At 40.5% G+C, this 17,854-nt stretch overlaps 1 protein-coding gene across 3 annotated transcripts in view; it reads right to left on the bottom strand.

The window, feature by feature from the left end:
* The window catches only part of LOC129816490 (LIM and senescent cell antigen-like-containing domain protein 1), a 74,286-nt gene that overhangs the window by 52,479 nt on the left and 3,953 nt on the right, over window positions 1–17,854 (bottom strand). Inside the window, exon 1 of one of the 3 annotated variants that reach the window (XM_055871037.1) lies at window positions 13,235–13,255. The exons of 1 other annotated variant lie outside the window; for it this stretch is intronic. The gene's annotated coding sequence lies outside the window, so the exon portion shown is untranslated. Of the gene's footprint in view, window positions 1–5,940; window positions 6,034–13,234; window positions 13,256–17,854 lie in introns of those variants that run through there. One more of the 3 variants, XM_055871036.1, reaches the window with a different exon arrangement.

The following is a 17,854-nucleotide window of genomic DNA, read 5'->3' as shown; positions in this document are numbered from 1 at the left end:
TACTCAGTGTGTGTAGTGTATGTGTGTACTCAGTGTGTGTAGAGTATGTGTGTACTCAGTGTGTGTAGTGTATGTGTGTACTCAGTGTGTGTAGAGTATGTGTGTACTCAGTGTGTGTAGTGTATGTGTGTACTCAGTGTGTGTAGTGTATGTGTGTACTCAGTGTGTGTAGAGTCTGTGTGTACTCAGTGTGTGTACTCAGTGTGTGTAGAGTCTGTGTGTACTCAGTGTGTGTAGAGTCTGTGTGTACTCAGTGTGTGTAGAGTATGTGTGTACTCAGTGTGTGTAGTGTATGTGTGTACTCAGTGTGTGTAGTGTATGTGCGTACTCAGTGCGTGTAGTGTGTGTGTGTACTCAGTGTGTGTACTCAGTGTGTGTAGTGTGTGTATGTATGTACTCAGTGTGTGTAGTGTGTGTATGTGCGTACTCAGTGCGTGTAGTGTATGTGTGTGCTCAGTGTGTGTAGAGTATGTGTGTACTCAGTGTGTGTAGAGTATGTGTGTACTCAGTGTGTGTAGAGTCTGTGTGTACTCAGTGTGTGTAGAGTCTGTGTGTACTCAGTGTGTGTAGAGTCTGTGTGTACTCAGTGTGTGTAGAGTATGTGTGTACTCAGTGTGTGTAGAGTATGTGTGTGCTCAGTGTGTGTAGTGTATGTGTGTACTCAGTGTGTGTAGTGTGTGTATGTATGTACTCAGTGTGTGTAGTGTGTGTATGTGCGTACTCAGTGTGTGTAGTGTATGTGTGTACTCAGTGTGTGTAGAGTATGTGTGTACTCAGTGTGTGTAGTGTGTGTATGTGCGTACTCAGTGCGTGTAGTGTGTGTGTGTACTCAGTGTGTGTAGTGTGTGTATGTGCGTACTCAGTGCGTGTAGTGTATGTGTGTACCCAGTGTGTAGTGTGTGTACTCAGTGTGTATGTGTACTCAGTGTGTGTAGTGTAAGTACAGTATGTGTGTACTCAGTGTGTGTAGTGTATGTGTGTACTCAGTGTGTGTAGTGTATGTGCGTACTCAGTGTGTGTAGAGTATGTGTGTACTCAGTGTGTGTAGAGTATGTGTGTACTCAGTGTGTGTAGAGTATGTGTGTGTGTAGTGTATGTGTGTACTCAGTGTGTGTATGTATGTACTCAGTGTGTGTAGTGTGTGTATGTGCGTACTCAGTGTGTGTAGTGTATGTGTGTACTCAGTGTGTGTAGTGTGTGTATGTATGTACTCAGTGTGTGTAGTGTGTGTATGTGCGTACTCAGTGCGTGTAGTGTGTGTGTGTACTCAGTGTGTGTAGTGTGTGTATGTATGTACTCAGTGTGTGTAGTGTGTGTATGTGCATACTCAGTGTGTGTAGTGTATGTGTGTACTCAGTGTGTAGTGTGTGTACTCAGTGTGTATGTGTACTCAGTGTGTGTAGTGTAAGTACAGTATGTGTGTACTCAGTGTGTGTAGTGTGTGTATGTACTCTGCTCCCTATGTACTTCACACCCTTATAGCACATTTTGTCTTTACACTGAACTCTTCACACAGGAAACACCCCCCCCCCCCCCCCCACAGGGTCAGAGAAAGAGCCAGAAGAGTTCAGAGTTGACATTGTCACCATGATGTGGTGACAGAGTGATGGCCACTCTGATCCCTCATGTACACCCTTTCCTGGTCCTGTTTTCCACTTTCCCAGCTAACCACATGTTACTTACAACCTTCCCACAACTTTCTGGGAATGGTGCAGGATAGTTGCTTGGCTTTGGAACATTCTCAGCACATTTAAAACATTTGACAAAATAAGGTTATTTTCTTGGTATTTCATTACTTTAACAGAATGTTTCCTAAATTCAAAAGGCACTCGCACATCTGAGCAATAACTTTTGCATGTGCATGGTAACAGTTGAACAAGATGAAGGAAAAAGGAAACCGCACACTGCTCTTGGTAGTATCACTGATCTTTAATAAGTTTACATATCGGCCTCACGGCCTTCGTCAGAGCTTTTGTGAATTTCTTAAAATTAGCGCCCTTATGTAGACCTAGCCCCACCCACATCCGCTTCACGCATCGAAAGGGGTTGGAGGCGAAGGAAAAGCTACCAAATATAACAATATGCATTTCATAAATATTAAAATAAAGTATGTAAACTAGACGTATTAAACACGTCTGTAAAACCACAATGAGGACATATCAAGTTTTCATTAATCATTGGGTACATCGTACGAAAAACATCAGAGTAATCTTAAATAGGGACATAATTCATGTTCAAATTCACAACATAACATAGGCATTTCATCATTAAGACCTTTAGGAAATAATATCTGGAGGGTGAAAATCCAAAAACATTCTCTTTTATTAATATCACCTCCCCTATCTGATATCTTAACTTTCTCTATGCCACAAAATTTAAAGGTAGAAATGTCATGCTTTAGGTCATTAAAATGTACTGCGACTGGATAATCCCTGTCATTTCTCCTGATTTAACTTTTATGTTCACTAACTCTCTGTTTGAGAGAAGAGGTTTTACCGACATAGCGGAGCCCACATGGACATTTAATCATGTAAATAACATGGGTGGTGGAACACGTAATAATGTCATTTATTTGGAACCATTTTCCTGTGTGTGGGTGGCAGAAATATTCACACTTCATCATATTGTTGCACTGTGCGCATCCTCTGCATTTATAGCTACCATTTGGAAGAGGGCGTAAAAGAGCTTGGCTGATTTTCTTTTGTGGCTGGCAGTTGGCATGAACCAAATTATCGCGTAAATTGCGACCTCTCCTATACACAATACGTGGTGGATATTTAAATTCAGCCGGCAAAGCTTTGTCAGATGATAAAATATGCCAGTGTTTCTTGACCACACCTCCCACTTTTGGCAAATTCAAGGTATATGTAGTTGTGAACATTATGGAGTGTTCTGTAGCTTTAGCGGGTCTTTTTTGTAGCAGTTCATCTCGTGTTTTTTGTGTTTTTCCAACAGAATGTTTCCTAAAAGTTCAAACATGGCTATATTTAATTTCAATTTTAGGAATTGTTGTTCTAGCAATGTCCTCCAACTGGTTTGACATTGGGAATGTTCTCAAATCTTTCAAAGAATGTTAAGAAACAACGTTCTTCTTTGGGAATTACAGTACATCAGCATAACATTGCTACAGGTTTTGTCATGGTTCTATTTCAAGTCATGGTCTCAAATTGACCAGAGAACGTTAAGAAAAGTTCCATAAAAACCACAAGAAAACTTTAGTAATGTTCAAAGAATGTTATTTTAAAACATATACATTCCGTTCTTAGCATCAACAAAACTCTCTCTGTCCTCCATCTTGTTAAGTGTAGTTGTGGCCAAAAGTTTTGAGTATGACACAATATTAATTTTCACAAAGTCTGCTGCCTCAGTGTCTTTAGATATTTTTGTCAGATGTTACTATGGAATACTGAAGTATAATTACAAGCATTTCATAAGTGTCAAAGGCTTTTATATACAATTACATGAAGTTGATGCAAAGAGTCAAAATTTGCAGTGTTGACCCTTCTTTTTCAAGACCTCTGCAATCCGCCCTGGCATGCTGTCAATAACTTCTGGGCCACATCCTGACTTATGGCAGCCCATTCTTGAATAACCAATGCTTGGAGTTTGTCAGAATTTGTGGGTTTTGTTTGTCCACCCACCTCTTGAGGATTGACCACAAGTTCTCATTGGGATTAAGGTCTGGGGAGTTTCCTGGCCATGGACCCAAATATCGATGCTTTGTTCCCCGAGCCACTTAGTTATCACTTTTGCCTTATGGCAAGGTGCTCCATCATGCTGGAAAAAGCATTGTTCGTTACCAAACTGTTCCTGGATGGTTGGGAGAAGTTGCTCTCGGAGGATGTGTTGGTACCATTCTTTATTCATGGCTGTGTTCTTAGGCAAAATTGTGAGTGAGCCCATTCCCTTGGCTGAGAAGCAACCCCACGCATGAATGGTCTCAGGATGCTTTACTGTTGACATGACACAGGACTGATGGTAGCGCTCACCTTATCTTCAACGGACAAACTTTTTTCCGGGTGCCCCAAAAAATCGGAAAGGGGATTTATCAGAGAAAATTACTTTACCCCAGTCCTCAGCAGTCCAATCCCTGTACCTTTTGCAGAATATCAGTCTGTCCCTAATGTTTTTCGTGGAGAGAAGTGGCTTCATTGCTGCCCTTTGTGACACCAGGCCATCCTCCAAAAGTCTTCGCCTCACTGTACGTGCAGATGCACTCACACCTGCCTGCTGCCATTCCTGAGCAAGCTCTGTACTGGTGGTGCCCCGATCCCGCAGCTGAATCAACTTTAGGAGACGGTCCTGGCGCTGCTGGACTTTCTTGGGCGCCCTGAAGCCTTCTTCACAACAATTGAACCGTTGTTCTTGATGATCCGATAAATGGTTGATTTAGATGCAATCTTACTGCCAGCAATATCCTTGCATGTGAAGCCCTTTTTGTGCAAAGCAATGATGATGGCACATGTTTCCTTGCAGGTAACCATGGTTGACTGAGGAAGAACAATGATTCCAAGCACCACCCTCCTTTTGAAGCTTCCAGTCTGTTTTTCGAACTCAATCAGCATGACAGAGTGATCTCCAGCCTTGTCCTCGTCAACACTCACACCTGTGTTAACAAGCGAATCACTGACATGATGTCAGCTGGTCCTTTTATGGCAGGGCTGAAATGCAGTGGAAATGTTTTTGGGGGATTCAGTTCATTTGCATGGCAAAGAGGGACTTTGCAATTAATTGCAATTAATCTGATCACTCTTCATAACATTCTGGAGTATATGCAAATTGCCATCATACAAACTGAGGCAGCAGACTTTGTTAAAATTAATATTTGTGTCATTCTCAAAACTTTTGGCCACGACTGTATATTCAGGAGTGTTGGTTGCGCCTACTGATTGGCCACACCTGATCTTAACGAGTGCTTGTTTCCTTTGAAATGGGGTCTGTTTGAATAGACTAAAATGAACGGCTCTGTATGAGTTAAAAATAACATTGCGTGCAAGCTCCATCCTGGTGGCACAGTGGACTAATTCTATGGATAGAGAACAGAAGATCATAGGTTCGAATCTCACTGACGCCATGCCACAAAATAAACATGTTTGCATGATTAATGCCTAAGCTAATTTATTTCCATGGGTCCTATCTGTGCTTGGAGTTCAAAACAGGTAACCTAAGCTAGCACTGTTATTAAAATTCTTATTGAAACATGTTCTCAGAATGTTATTTAATTACCATAAAAGAAACTATAATTTCCGTTCTCAGAACGTTAATATAACCTGCCAGGAAAACTTTAAAGGAACCATAGTAAAACGTTCTCAGAACCTCCCTGCAACCTAAAGATTAACGTTCCTAGAACAGGCAAAATGTTCACATCCGTTCTCTGAATGTTTAAAAAACGTTCAGTTTTACCGGTCAGGAAACGTACGGTTTCGATCCCAAAACAAATGGGAAACCAAAAACTTTCGTTCCCACAACTTCCAAGGAACAAAATGTGCTAGCTTTGTTGGGACTTTGTTGTGTGTGTGTGTGTGTGTGTTTGTATGTGTGTGTGCGTGCATGCTTGTGTGCATGCGTGCTACTGCAGACAATATCACAATCCCTAACCCCACCCATATCAGACCGATGTCAATCTCTACACCAACATGAGAGCAACCCAATCAAACATCTGCAGAAGATCAGAGAGAAGGTGATGTCACAAGTACCTGTGACATTAACAGAAAATAAGAGTCATCACAAACTAGAGACAAACAAACACACAAACAGAGAGAGGAGCAACAAAGCGAGAACCAGAGACACAGGCAGGTCCTGGTGTAGCAGAGTACTAGACTGGCTAAAATATTTGAAGGTATAGGCCTACAGCAACTAAACAATGACCCACACAGACACAGGGAAAACACAACAGTCCAAAATGAAGAAGAACGAAATGTAATGAAGTGGTATACTCACATTTTACTCAGTGTTGAGGTGTGTTGAGTCTGCCTACAGAATATTATGAGAATATGCTATAACCTGATATTGTTCCTCTTTCTCAGAGGATGTTATTGGCTAATACAGTGAGAGAGGGAAGTTTGTGTGTGTGTGTGTGTGTGTGTGAGAGAGATATTCATGCCATAAGGCTAGGTCTGTCTCTAGAGTCAACATGCCCAGCAGCTTTCACCTTCACTAGCCTGCCTTAACCTGCACTACATTCCACACACACACACACACACACACACACACACACACACACACACACACACACACACACACACACACACACACACACACACACACACACACACACACACACACACACACACACACACACACACACACACACACACACACACACACACACACACATACACACACACACACAAAATGCAAGATGAATGCAATTATTACATTTATATGACATACTAGCTCGTACAGGTTTTCTATAAAGATCTAATCTGTAGGAAGAAGATGGTGGTGATGATTGCTGTAATTTGATCATAATAAGTGTGCCTTATGACTGTTATTAGCAAGTTGGCTAATGCCCAAAATTACATTCATAGTTAGTGAGTGTGATGAGAAGTGTATAGAGAAACAGAGTTGAGAAGTCATAACCACAACTCTGAGAGAGAGAGAGAGAGAGAGAGAGAGATCAGCTGGGTACAATAATGAATTCCTGTTCAGCAGGAATGTGATGACTGGCTGAAAGACACACACACACACACGTATGCACGCGCATGCACACACACACACACACACACACACACACACACACACACACACACACACACACACACACACACACACACACACACACACACACACACACACACACACACACACAAACCTCCCCTCAGGTTCCTCTAAATCAGGGAGGGGCAACTTTGATGGGGTTGGGGGCCACAAAAAAATCTGAACTCATGAGGGGCCGCAGTGGCTCGCGGGTCTGTGTACCCACATCCATACCCACACATGCAGTCAGAGATGGCCCTAGCCTTTTGGGGGCCCTAAGTGGAATTTTGCTGGCCTCCCCGCTCCCCCACTCTGCGAGCAAAATATTTGAGTGGCCTCCCTCTTGACAGCGGAGAGAAACAATTGAAGTTTTAGAGTTAATTTCCTGCAATTCTATATATTTTGTCACGGAGTGGAGAAAAGATTTAGCAGTTTTTAATATGATATCTGAGTGAGAGTTACTAACAAAATCAATGTGGACCCCCCAGTCGGTAATTTGACCATGATTACTACAAGTTTAGATATCAGGCTAGACTAACTTACCAATCTACAAATATTTAGCTGACATGAGCTAATTGAGTGACTGTCAGTGACTGACATAATAAGAGAAAAACTCCTAATGCACAACCACATTTAGAAAAATGCACATTGTGCATTCTACTATTCTAACTCAGCAGTAAGTTGAGACCAACACCCCCAGTTGCCCATCCCTGCTCTAAATGCAACCTTTGTAGCCGCTCCATTCCAGTCCCAGTTGACAGGGTAGCTGGGGTGTAGGCCGCCCCAGACATGTGATATTTGAATAGATTTTGCCAAAAGAAATAAGAGTGATATCAGCCAGTGTAGGAAAGTCAAGTAACATTATGTCCAAGTCCAACAGAACATGAAGATACTGCCACTTTCTGGACTTAACAGGTACTGCAGTCTTCTAGATAAATTCTACAGTCGACTCTGTTCTTACAGCCATCTAGTTTAAAATATTTGTAGACATTTCTTTCAAAGAGACATTGAATCAATATAACTAAGACGAGCAAAAAACCCACTAATACATTGTTTTCTCTACAATCAAGATCTGATACTGCAGATTGTGTAGGTTGCATGTAGAAGAAACAGAATACTATAACATAGTATGTGTTACCAAAGTATTTTGTTAGGCTGCTGTGTGATTGTTGTTGTTTGTGTTGTCACTACTAGTGTCCCTAATGTGTCTGTTGCCATGTTTCTCTGCTCAGCCATATCACTTCCTATTTGGCTGCCTGGAAGGCCTACCTGTGTGTGTGTTTTTGTGTCATAGTGTGGTAGTAGACAGTGGCTCAGATACCCTGGACTATTTTAGTGTGGGGAGAGTTTGTTATGCAAAGCGTAATATGCTGGCACCTGGCAGGCATGAGAAGTGTGTGTGTGTGTGTGTGTGTGTGTGTGTGTGTGTGTGTGTGTGTGTGTGTGTGTGTGTGTGTGTGTGTTAGTGGCTGACTGACTCAGGGTGCAGTCCTGTGGTCATAGTAAGGGCTAGAGTAGGGACAGGGCTAGGGAAGGAGTAAACTGTGTGTATTACAACATATCATCTTTGCTTATTGTGTGGGTCACAGGAAGATACCAGGAAGAGTGTTGGATCACATTCCTAGACTGACTGACATTCACAGAGAAGTTTGAGAAGCAGAACCGCTGCTCTTCTCAATTCACTTCCCCACTGCTGTTGTCTACTGTGACCACCAGAGGGGGATGTATACATGTGTAAGTTACCAACCTTTGACTGAGGAGTGGCTTCCGTCTGGCTACTCTACCATAAAGGCCTGATTGGTGGAGTGCTGAAGAGATGGTTGTCTTTCTGGAAGGTTCTCCCATTTCCACAGAGGAACTCTGGAGCTCTGTCAAAGTGACCATCAAGATTGGGGTCAACTCCCTGACCAAAGACCTTCTCCCCCGATTTCTCAGTTTGGCCGGGCGGCCAGCTCTAGGAAGCGTCTTGGTGGTTCCAAACATCTTCCATTTAAGAATGATGGAGGCCACTGTGTTCTTGGGGACCTTCAATGCTGCAGACATTTTTTGGTACCCTTCCCAAGATCTGTGCCTAGATACAATCCTGTCTCAGAGCTCTATGGACTCTTCCTTCGACATCATGGCTTGGTTTTTGCTCTGACATGCACTGTCAACTGTGGGACGTTATATATAGACAGGTGTGTGCCATTCCAAATCATGTCCAATTAATTGAATTTATCACAGGTGGACATCTCAAGGATGATCAATGGACACAGGATGCACCTGAGCTCAATTTTCGAGTCTCATAGCAAAGGGTCTGAATACTGATGTAAATAAGGTATTTCTGTTTTGTATTTTTTTATGCTGGTTTTTGCTTTGTCATTATGGGGTATTGTATGTAGATTGATGAGGATTTTTTTTATTGAATCCATTTTAGAATAAGGCTGTAACGTAACAGAATGTGGAAAAAGGGAAGGGGTCTGAATACTTTCCGAATGCAACGTAAGTGCTTGGATTTTTTCAACTTTGGAGAAACTCTCATAAGATGGGTAAAATTTACATACAACAATCTTCTATGACAAATAATAAATAATGGTTACTTCTCTTTGAATTGCCAAGAGGTGTAAAACAAGGTTTCTCTTTGTCACCATACCTATTTAATATGGCCATTGAACTCTTAGCTTTAAAAATCAGATCAATGACAACTTTAAGGGGATAAAAAGGAATGGATTAGAGACAAAAGTATCAACGTACACCAATGATTAAAGCATTCTCGAGTCCTCAATCTTCAACCTTGAAGGGCCTTATTGAGGACCGGGATAATTTCTCCAGTTTCTCTGGACTAAAACTCAACTATGATAAGTGTACTATATTATGGATTGGGTCACCAAAAGATACAAACTTTAAATTTCAATGTGGTCTGCCAATTAAATGGGCGGATGGTGAAGTCGATGTGCTTGGTGTTAGGGGTGCCGCCAGGGATTTTGGGCCCCATGAAAAGATATCACATTGGGCCCCACCACCACAGGCCACACCAACCCTGCGTTAACATCCTGATTCTCAGGATGTTAACTTATATTTATTGATTGCTGTAACCACACACCTCCAGAACCCAATCAACCCATTCAAAGATTTAAATAACTCTACCCTTGCAGGCTTGCAACTCTCTTATAGTCCAATATTTACTGTACGATATTTACTGACAGTGAGCTGTGCAAATATAACACTGTGCAGACATGCATGCAACATTCTGCATAGAGTGGAATTCACTATTTGATGCAAGACTGATACCCTCTATAAGAAATGTGCTAAAGGCCTTTTACAGTCTAAATGTCATTTGAATGGTAAAATTCTTGAATCTTAACATTAATGAATAACTTAAAATAAATATAACTTAAATATACATTAACCTCATCAATTAAAATAAATAACATTATCATCTATTGAATAATATAACAAACAAAATAATAAAATCAGCAGCAGATTGTTTAACTAAGTATACATACCAACTAGAAAATATGCATAGTCACACTTCACCCCCACCGACATGTACAGATTACCTCAACAAACCTGTACCCCCCACACTGACTCGGTACCGGTGCCCCCTGTATATAACCTCATTATTGTTATTGTGTTACTTTTTTATTATTACTTTTTATTTTAGTCTACTTGGTAAATATTTTCTTCTTCTTGAACTGCACTGTTGGTTAAGGGCTTGTAAGTAAGCATTTCACGGTAAAGTCTACACTTGTTGTATTCGGCGCATGTGATAAATAAAGTTTGATTTGATTTGATATGCAGCTGTAAAAGTGGAAATCTAAATGGAAATGAAAAGGCCTGATGGTGGCGCTAGAGGAAAGGTAAAGTGGTCACCAAATCAATAGGTTTCTTCCACTTGGGGTCTTGATTGTGCACAACAAATTTTATGGCAATCCAGCCATTACTTTGAGATATATATTTTTCTCAGTCTGTTCTCAGTCTTGTTCTCAGCCTGTGGGCATCATATGTGTTATGATCCAATATCCATAGCCATTCCATTTAACAGTTATCACTGGCCCTTGCTCAGCCTTACTCACCAAGAGCCCAGCGCCGAGCCTTCTTGCTAGCAAAGTCATTGATCAAGTCTTTGAAGTCCAGCTTTCTAGCTAACTGACTTTCAATGGACAGCTTGGAAAGACTGCAAAGCCTGTCCTGGGACATAGTGGACCTCAAATAGTTTTTTAGCAGTTTTAGTTTACTGAAAGCTCTCTCGCCACCAGCAACGGTCACAGGCAGTGTGAAAAATATACGTAAAGAAATGCATACCTCTCCAAAAATGCTTTGCAGCTGCATCTTACAAATTGCATTCAGGAGACCAAGAGGGGCAAGTTAGGGGGGAAAGTGGAAGCATATACAGTGTTCAGGTGTCTTACTTCATTTTGAAACTCAGGTGAAAGATCTCTGGAATACTTCATGATCAGTGGTTGGCACACAGAAGGGACTTTATCCTCACTAATCTGCCAACTTTCAGAACAGCAGAAAATTATTCTACAATTTTTGCGGTGGTGTGGAACCTAATGTCCAAGCCACTTATGATGTTATCCGTAGCAGTAAAAAACACTGTCTTATCATGGAATCTCTTATTTTTCTTCTAAATTGCTAAATTGAAGTGCAACATCCATTTGCGTAGGAATCAGTGTTGCCTCAGACAGGAGAGACTCCCATCCATCTCAAAGAACCTGCATCTCTTCGTTTAAGGCTCTGATATTGGCTGCCTCTGTGTCAAGTGAGATTTTTCCTGACTGGAGAATCAGGATATTAACTTTTTGCCAAAAATAAGAAAAATAATCTGTTCGTTTTATTAGTGAATTGTAAATAAGATAATATAACAATGATGATAAGTTAATAATTTCATATAGATTTTTTTAACTTAATGTTCTAATCATTTTTTAGGGCCCCTGTCAGTCACAGGCCCTTAGAGTCGTCCTAACTCCCCCCCCCCCCCCCCCCCCCCATACGGCGCCCTTGCTTGGTGTACATATCCTGGAAAAGTTTAGCGATCTCGCAAAACTTTGCAAAATAGATAGAATCTTGAAACCGTGGAGAGGGAAACACCTATCCATTTACAGGAAGATTTCCCTGATTAATTCTCTAGTTATATCGCAGTTTACATATTATTCATGGCCCTACCGACTCCAGGAGAATCCCTTTCAAATCACGTGAAAAAAAGTATTTCACTTTATTTGGAATGGCAAGTTAAACCTCCATATTTATATAACGAACATGAGTTTGGAGGGTTAAAACTATTAAATATTAAGGCATTAAACCTCTCTCTTAAAGTCTCCATTGTACCGAAATTGTATCTAAATCCAAACAGTTTTTTTAGCAAGATACTATGAGGCCCATCCAATGTTAAAAAGTGGGCTCTTTTCCTTTTTGCAGATTAAAAGCTCACATTTTCAGTGGATCTCTGTTGAAAGTATCATCCTTTTTTTAAAGGAAGTCATACAGAGCTGGCTACAATTTAAATTTCCTCCTCAAAAAAAAAGGCAGATCGAATATTACAGCCAATAATATGGCTAAACTCCAATGTACTGAGAGAGAGAGAAAAAAAATAATGGAAGAAATGTACAAGAAAGATATGTTTATGAAGAACATTGTAAACAAGGATGGTAAAATGATGTCACACAAGCAACTAACAACAGTGTATGGAGATGTATGCTCTAAACAAAATTATAACCATCTCATCTCACAAAATTGGCAGAGACAATTACTTAAAGAAGAAATGAAAGAATTAGTCTGTCTGCCACCCATTAAATATCATACATGGCTTGAAATGATTCGTATAAATATTTTTTAAAATCAGTTTCACTTAAAGTCAAAAGGTTTGACAGCAATGCCGTATGAAATTCAAGTCAGTTGGGAACATGTTTTTGATGTACCAATACCTTGGCATCGGGTCTATGAACTGACATATAAAACAACAATTGACACAGAAATGTGTAAATTTCCATTTTAATCCAGGAATGGATGTTCTGTCATAATATCAGGGTTCAGATGGACCTGCAGATGTATTGTTAGAGAATCTGAAGAGCCACAACCAGTCAATGGGAAACATCATTATACTCTATTTTATGGCAATATCAGTAGACATTTTACAAACAGGGAGGTTCAAGACACTTACAAGACATTGCAGTAAAATGCAGGGATGTGTTGCAAAAGGAAATTGTTAAATGGAATTATACTGGGAAAGATGGGTTAACCTGTGGACATAGGAGGGTTGGAGTTAAGATCAGAATGAATGGTGGATTGGCCACTGTGGGGGAAAATCCAGCACTTGAAGGAAGAGGAAATTAAACTATATGTACAGTACATGTGAGCAAAAATAGCTGTAAGTAACAATAGAAGTATTGTTGTCCGTTAGTTTACAATCAGGGGAGGGATGGCAGACTTTTTCAAAAGAGGGTTCCAAAAGGGTTCTGCGGCTGTCCCCATAGGAGAATGGTTCCAGGTAGAACTATTTTAAGTGTAATGTAGATCCCTCTGTGGAAAGGGATGGAACACAAAAGGGTTTTACCTGGAACCAAAGGGAGTTCTTCAAAGGCGTTCTGCTATGGGGACAGGAAGAAAGACCAAGGTATTAAAAAATGTGTAAATATGTGTGACAGCTACAGAAGTTATCTGACTGACAGTAGCTCTGATGTCCAATGTTCCCACTGAGCTCATTCCTGCTCAGGGTGGAGCAGAGAGAGAGAGAGAGAGAGAGAGAGAGAGCGAGAGCGAGCTCTGATTTTCAAAGTTCCCACTGAGCACATTCCTGCTCAGGGTGGAGTGGAGCAGAGAGAGAGAGATGTAGACAGAGAGAGAGAGAGAGATGTAGACAGAGAGAGAGAGAGATGTAGACAGAGAGAGAGAGATGTAGACAGAGAGAGAGAGAGATGTAGACACAGAGAGAGAGAGATGTAGACAGAGAGAGAGAGAGAGATGTAGACACACAGAGAGAGATGTAGACACAGAGAGAGAGAGAGAGAGATGTAGACACAGAGAGAGAGAGAGAGAGATGTAGACACAGAGAGAGAGAGAGAGATGTAGACACAGAGAGAGATGTAGACACAGAGAGAGAGATGTAGACAGAGAGAGAGAGAGAGAGATGTAGACACAGAGAGAGAGATGTAGACACAGAGAGAGAGATGTAGACACAGAGAGAGAGAGATGTAGACAGAGAGAGAGAGAGAGAGATGATGTTGATATTGTAGTACTACAGGAAACATGGTGCAGAGGTGATGTTTCCACTGGCTGTCCACTAGGTTATAGGGAGATAATCATACCATCCACTAAATTAAAAGGAATCAAACAGGGCAGAGACTCAGGGGGAATGTTAATATGGTATAAATCTGAACTAATTAATTCAATCGAATTGCTCAAAACAGGAGAATTCTTTCTCTGGTTAAAAATCAACAAGGAGGCTATCTTGACAGATAAAAACGTCTTCCTCTGTGCCACATACATTCCCCCCTCAGAGTCACCCTACTTCAATGAAGAGAGCTTCTCTATTCTAGAGGGAGAGATTAGTCACTTTCAGGCCCAAGGCAACGTACTGGTCTGTGGAGACCTGAATGCTAGAACAGCAGAAGAACAAGACACTATTAACAGTCATGGGGATAAACACCTACCAGGAAGCAATAACCTTTCCCTCCCCACATACCCCCACAGAAACAACTATGACAAAGTGAAAAACAAAAACGGAGTACAGCTCCTGAGGCTCTGTCGAACACTGGGTCTGTACATAGTCAATGGCAGGCTGAGAGGAGACTCTTTTGGTAGGTACACCTACAGCTCATCCCTTGGCAGCAGCACTGTAGACTACTTCCTCACCGACCTAAACCCAGAGTCTCTCAGAGCCTTCACAGTCAGCCCACTAACACCTCTCTCAGACCACAGTAAAATCACAGTGTATCTGAGAAGAGCAGAACCCAACCATGAAGCATCACGGCCCAATAAATTACATGGTACTAAACAAGCCTATAGATGGAGTGCAAACAGTACAGACATCTACCAAAAAGCAATTAGTAGCCAAAAAATCCAATCTCTCCTGGACAACTTTTTAGCCTTAACATTCTCCTTCAGCAATGAAGGTGTAAATTTGGCCGTTAGAAACATAAACTTTATATTTGACAAATTAGCCTCCTTGGCTAATCTAAAGAAGCATAAGAGCAAACCAAAAATAACAGATAATGAAAAATGGTTTGATAATGATTGCAAAAATCTAAGAAAGTCATTGAGAAATATATCTAATCAAAAACACAGAGAACCAGACAACAAAAATATACGCCTTCAATATGGGGAAACACTGAAGCAATACAAACACACCCTAAGAACAAAAAAGGAACAGCACATTAGAAATCAGCTGGATGGAATTGAGGAATCCATAGAATCAAACCACTTCTGGGAGAATTGGAATAAATTAAACAAACCTCATCATGAGGAATTGGCTATCCAAAATGGGGATATGTGGAGAAATCACTTTGCAAACCTCTACAGCAATATAACAAAGAGCCCAGAACAAAAAGATATACAAAAAAAATTACAAATCCTTGAATTAGCAGTCAAAGACTATCAGAATCCTGTAGATACCCCAATTACAGAAGAAGAATTATTGGAAAAACTATGCAATCTCCAACCCAAAAAGGCCTGTGGTGCTGATGGTATTTTAAATGAAATGATCAAATATACAGACCACAAATTCAAATTGGCTATACTCAAACTCTTCAACATTATCCTCACTGCAGGTATTTTCCCCGATATTTGGAACCAGGGATTGATCACACCAATCTATAAAAATGGAGACAAATTTGACCCAAATAATTACAGAGGAATTTGCGTTAACAGCAACTTGGGGAAAATTCTCTGCAGTATTATAAATAGCAGACTAAATCATTTCCTTGACGAACACAACGTCCTGAGCAGAAGCCAGATTGGATTTCTGAAAAATTATCGTACAACAGACCACATTTACACCCTCCACACTCTAATTGATAAACAAGTTAACCAAAACAAAGGCAAAATCTACTCGTGTTTTGTAGATTTCAAGAAAGCATTTGATTCAATTTGGCACGAAGGTCTTTTTTATAAACTAATAGAAAGTGGTATTGGAGGGAAAACATATGATTTTATTAAATCAATGTACACTAAAAACAAATGTGCGGTTAAAATTGGCAACAAGCAAACAGACTTCTTCTCTCAGGGGCGGGGAGTGAAACAGGGCTGCCCAATAAGTCCAACATTATTTAACATCTACATTAATGAATTGGCAAAAACATTAGAAGAATCGGCAGCACCTGGTATCACCCTACACAACACTGAAATCAAGTGTCTGCTGTACGCAGATGACCTGGTGCTGCTGTCTCCCACTAAAGAGGGGTTACAGCAGCACCTAGATCGTCTTCACAGGTTCTGTCAGACCTGGGCTCTGACCGTTAACCTAAAAAAAACAAATATAATGATATTCCAAAAAAGGTCGGGAAATAAGGATGACAAATATAAATTCTATTTGGACACAGTTCTATTAGAACACACCAAAAACTACACATATCTAGGACTAAATATGAGCAACACAGGTAGCTTTCACATGGCTGTGAATGAGCTGAGAGACAAAGCAAGAAGAGCATTCTATGCCATTAAAAGGAACATCAAAATTGAAATTCCAATTAGAATCTGGCTCAAAATTTTTCAATCAGTTATAGAACCAATTGCTCTATATGGCAGTGAAGTATGGGGTCCACTCTCTAATAATGAATTCACTAAATGGGACAAACATCCAACTGAAATATTGCATGCAGAGTTTTGCAAGACTGTATTGCAAGTACAAAGAAAAACTCCAAATAACGCATGTAGGGCAGAATTGGGCCAATACCCCCTCCTCATTCGAATAGAAAAAAGAGCCATCAAATTTTACAACCATCTAAAAACAAGTGACCCTAAAACATTCCATCACACAGCTCTACAATGTCAAGAGATGAAACCAGAGAAGAGTCCCCTCAGCCAGCTGGTTCTGAGGCTCAGTTCACCAACCCAAACCAACCCCATAGAGCCCCGGGACAGCCCTCAGAAAATCTGGCCCAACCAAATCATCACAAAACAAAAAGAAAAATATATAACCTATTGGAAAGACACCACAAAAAATCAAAGTAAACTTCAATGCTATTTGGCTCTAAACAGACAGTACATGGTGGCAGACTATCTGACCACTGTGACTGATAGAAAACTGAGGAAAACATTGACTAGGTACAGACTCAGTGAGCACCGTCTGGCTATAGAGACCGGTCGTCACAGACAAACCTGGCTGCCCAGAGAGGACAGGCTGTGCTCACTCTGCTCCAGAGGAGAGGTAGAGACAGAGGTGCATTTCCTACTACACTGTGACAAATACTCAGACCTAAGAGCATATTTCTTTCCCAAAATTATAACTCAATACAAAGAATTTGAAACTATAAAAGATGAAGAAAAAATCAAATATTTATTGGGTGAAAAGCCAAAATGTGCAGTTTTGGCAGCCAAATATGTGTCCTCCTGCCACAACCTGAGGGACAGCCAGTGAAAAATGCAAAGTAATATTGATAATATTTCCCATTTAGCTTAGTTTTGTTTTGTCTTTCATACCAGGTCATATGTCTTCTCAAGTCATATTGACACTGGTCTACTACTGTTGCTTTAATTTATTGTTGTTCTGATTAATATTGTTGTTGTAGTTGTTGTTAATGGTAATCCCATGTCCACTACTACTGTTATTATTGCTGTTGGTCCCACCATTTATTTATATATAAATATATATATATTTTGTATATATATACATATATATTTGATTTTTATTTTTCGATATGTATACTTTGACAATGTAAGTAATAACGAACCTACCATGTCAATAAAGTCCATTGAATTGAATTGAATTGAGATGTAGACACAGAGAGAGAGATGTAGACACAGAGAGAGAGAGAGAGATGTAGACACAGAGAGAGAGATGTAGACACAGAGAGAGAGAGAGATGTAGACAGAGAGAGAGAGATGTAGACAGAGAGAGAGAGATGTAGACAGAGAGAGAGATGTAGACAGAGAGAGAGAGCGATGTAGACAGAGAGAGAGAGAGAGAGAGAGAGAGAGATGTAGACAGAGAGAGAGAGATGTAGACAGAGAGAGAGAG

The sequence above is a fragment of the Salvelinus fontinalis genome, chromosome 19, assembly GCF_029448725.1.
Source record: "Salvelinus fontinalis isolate EN_2023a chromosome 19, ASM2944872v1, whole genome shotgun sequence".
Taxonomy (NCBI): Eukaryota; Metazoa; Chordata; class Actinopteri; order Salmoniformes; family Salmonidae; genus Salvelinus; species Salvelinus fontinalis.
Note: the sequence above shows the minus strand (reverse complement) of the source record. Positions and strands in the feature narration are given on the sequence as shown.